Below are 2500 nucleotides of genomic sequence, written 5' to 3'. Positions count from 1 at the left end.
CTAAGCAGTGTTGGGCCTGGTTAGTACTTGGATGGGAGACCACCTTGGAATACAAGGTGCTGTAGATATTTTTATACTGCCAACACCGTTCTGTTGATGCATTCCATTTTCAAACGTATTCATTTATGAACCAGTAGTTAGAAGTAGAAAAGTTCTAACAGAAACCACAAAGCTCATCTACAGCCACACCACACTGGATACGCCCAATCTCATCTGATCTTGGAAGCTAAGCAGTGTTGGGCCTGGTTAGTACTTGGATGGGAGACCACCTGGGAATACAAGGTGCTGTAGATATTTTTATACTGCCAACACCGTTCTGTTGATGCATTCCATTTTCAAACGTATTCATTTATGAACCAGTAGTTAGAAGTAGAAAAGTTCTAACAGAAACCATAAAGCTCATCTACAGCCACACCACACTGGATACGCCCAATCTCATCTGATCTTGGAAGCTAAGCAGTGTTGGGCCTGGTTAGTACTTGGATGGGAGACCACCTGGGAATAAAAGGTGCTGTAGATTATTTTATACTGCCAACACCGTTCTGTTGATGCATTCCATTTTAAAACATATTCATTTATGAACCAGTAGTTAGAAGTAGAAAAGTTCTAACAGAAACCAGAAAGTTCATCTACAGCCACACCACACTGGATACGCCCAATCTCATCTGATCTTGGAAGCTAAGCAGTGTTGGGCCTGGTTAGTACTTGGATGGGAGACCACCTGGGAATACAAGGTGCTGTAGATATTTTTATACTGCCAACACCGTTCTGTTGATGCATTCCATTTTCAAATGTATTCATTTATGAACCAGTAGTTAGAAGTAGAAAAGTTCTAACAGAAACCACAAAGCTCATCTACAGCCACACCACACTGGATACGCCCAATCTCATCTGATCTTGGAAGCTAAGCAGTGCTGGGCCTGGTTAGTACTTGGATGGGAAACCACCAGGGAATACAAGGTGCTGTAGATATTTTTATACTGCCAACACCGTTCTGTTGATGCATTCCATTTTCAAACGTGTTCATTTATGAACCAGTAGTTAGAAGTAGAAAAGTTCTAACAGAAACCACAAAGCTCATCTACAGCCACACCACACTGGATACGCCCAATCTCATCTGATCTTCGAAGCTAAGCAGTGTTGGGCCTGGTTAGTACTTGGATGGGAGACCACCTTGGAATACAAGGTGCTGTAGATATTTTTATACTGCCAATACCGTTCTGTTGATGCATTCCATTTTCAAACGTATTCATTTATGAACCAGTAGTTAGAAGTAGAAAAGTTCTAACAGAAACCACAAAGCTCATCTACAGCCACACCACACTGGATACGCCCAATCTCATCTGATCTTGGAAGCTAAGCAGTGTTGGGCCTGCTTAGTACTTGGATGGGAGACCACCTGGGAATACAAGGTGCTGTAGATATTTTTATACTGCCAACACCGTTCTGTTGATGCATTCCATTTTCAAACGTATTCATTTATGAACCAGTAGTTAGAAGTAGAAAAGTTCTAACAGAAACCATAAAGCTCATCTACAGCCACACCACACTGGATACGCCCAATCTCATCTGATCTTGGAAGCTAAGCAGTGTTGGGCCTGGTTAGTACTTGGATGGGAGACCACCTGGGAATACAAGGTGCTGTAGATTATTTTATACTGCCAACACCGTTCTGTTGATGCATTCCATTTTAAAACGTATTCATTTATGAACCAGTAGTTAGAAGTAGAAAAGTTCTAACAGAAACCAGAAAGTTCATTTACAGCCACACCACACTGGATACGCCCAATCTCATCTGATCTTGGAAGCTAAGCAGTGTTGGGCCTGGTTAGTACTTGGATGGGAGACCACCTGGGAATACAAGGTGCTGTAGATAATTTTATACTGCCAACACCGTTCTGTTGATGCATTCCATTTTAAAACGTATTCATTTATGAACCAGTAGTTAGAAGTAGAAAAGTTCTAACAGAAACCACAAAGTTCATCTACAGCCACACCACACTGGATACGCCCAATCTCATCTGATCTTGGAAGCTAAGCAGTGTTGGGCCTGGTTAGTACTTGGATGGGAGACCACCTGGGAATACAAGGTGCTGTAGATATTTTTATACTGCCAACACCGTTCTGTTGATGCATTCCATTTTCAAACGTATTCATTTATGAACCAGTAGTTAGAAGTAGAAAAGTTCTAACAGAAACCAGAAAGTTCATCTACAGCAACACCACACTGTATACGCCCAATCTCATCTGATCTTGGAAGCTAAGCAGTGTTGGGCCTGGTTAGTACTTGGATGGGAGACCACCTGGGAATACAAGGTGCTGTAGATATTTTTATACTGCCAACACCGTTCTGTTGATGCATTCCATTTTCAAATGTATTCATTTATGAACCAGTAGTTAGAAGTAGAAAAGTTCTAACAGAAACCATAAAGCTCCTCTACAGCCACACCACACTGGATACGCCCAATCTCATCTGATCTTGGAAGCTAAGCAGTGTTGG

At 41.8% G+C, this 2500-nt stretch overlaps 12 non-coding genes across 12 annotated transcripts in view; all 12 read left to right on the top strand.

Annotated features, from left to right (window-relative positions):
* The window catches only part of LOC134885560 (5S ribosomal RNA), a 119-nt gene extending 51 nt beyond the window's left edge, over positions 1 to 68 (top strand). The window contains exon 1 of the ribosomal RNA XR_010169672.1: positions 1 to 68. This exon is cut by the window's left edge and continues 51 nt beyond it. This is a non-coding gene — a ribosomal RNA (5S ribosomal RNA).
* A 107-nt stretch (positions 69 to 175) lies between these two features.
* Positions 176 to 294, top strand: LOC134889910 (5S ribosomal RNA). The gene has a single exon (XR_010171302.1). It is a non-coding gene; the product is annotated as a 5S ribosomal RNA (ribosomal RNA).
* Positions 295 to 401: 107 nt separating this feature from the next.
* Positions 402 to 520, top strand: LOC135058956 (5S ribosomal RNA). The gene has a single exon (XR_010245376.1). It is a non-coding gene; the product is annotated as a 5S ribosomal RNA (ribosomal RNA).
* A 107-nt stretch (positions 521 to 627) lies between these two features.
* Positions 628 to 746, top strand: LOC134889898 (5S ribosomal RNA). The gene has a single exon (XR_010171300.1). It is a non-coding gene; the product is annotated as a 5S ribosomal RNA (ribosomal RNA).
* A 107-nt stretch (positions 747 to 853) lies between these two features.
* LOC135066495 (5S ribosomal RNA) lies at positions 854 to 972 on the top strand. Its single transcript, XR_010252742.1, has one exon. It is a non-coding gene; the product is annotated as a 5S ribosomal RNA (ribosomal RNA).
* A 107-nt stretch (positions 973 to 1079) lies between these two features.
* On the top strand, positions 1080 to 1198 carry LOC134885559 (5S ribosomal RNA). Its single transcript, XR_010169671.1, has one exon. It is a non-coding gene; the product is annotated as a 5S ribosomal RNA (ribosomal RNA).
* A 107-nt stretch (positions 1199 to 1305) lies between these two features.
* LOC135061100 (5S ribosomal RNA) lies at positions 1306 to 1424 on the top strand. The gene has a single exon (XR_010247492.1). It is a non-coding gene; the product is annotated as a 5S ribosomal RNA (ribosomal RNA).
* Positions 1425 to 1531: 107 nt separating this feature from the next.
* Positions 1532 to 1650, top strand: LOC134901655 (5S ribosomal RNA). Its single transcript, XR_010175142.1, has one exon. It is a non-coding gene; the product is annotated as a 5S ribosomal RNA (ribosomal RNA).
* A 107-nt stretch (positions 1651 to 1757) lies between these two features.
* LOC134902156 (5S ribosomal RNA) lies at positions 1758 to 1876 on the top strand. The gene has a single exon (XR_010175628.1). It is a non-coding gene; the product is annotated as a 5S ribosomal RNA (ribosomal RNA).
* Positions 1877 to 1983: 107 nt separating this feature from the next.
* Positions 1984 to 2102, top strand: LOC134889886 (5S ribosomal RNA). The gene has a single exon (XR_010171298.1). It is a non-coding gene; the product is annotated as a 5S ribosomal RNA (ribosomal RNA).
* Positions 2103 to 2209: 107 nt separating this feature from the next.
* Positions 2210 to 2328, top strand: LOC135062049 (5S ribosomal RNA). The gene has a single exon (XR_010248410.1). It is a non-coding gene; the product is annotated as a 5S ribosomal RNA (ribosomal RNA).
* A 107-nt stretch (positions 2329 to 2435) lies between these two features.
* The window catches only part of LOC135061845 (5S ribosomal RNA), a 119-nt gene continuing 54 nt past the window's right edge, over positions 2436 to 2500 (top strand). Inside the window, exon 1 of the ribosomal RNA XR_010248213.1 lies at positions 2436 to 2500. This exon is cut by the window's right edge and continues 54 nt beyond it. This is a non-coding gene — a ribosomal RNA (5S ribosomal RNA).

This window comes from Pseudophryne corroboree, chromosome 3, assembly GCF_028390025.1.
Source record: "Pseudophryne corroboree isolate aPseCor3 chromosome 3, aPseCor3.hap2, whole genome shotgun sequence".
In the NCBI taxonomy this organism is placed as follows: domain Eukaryota; kingdom Metazoa; phylum Chordata; class Amphibia; order Anura; family Myobatrachidae; genus Pseudophryne; species Pseudophryne corroboree.
Note: the sequence above shows the minus strand (reverse complement) of the source record. Positions and strands in the feature narration are given on the sequence as shown.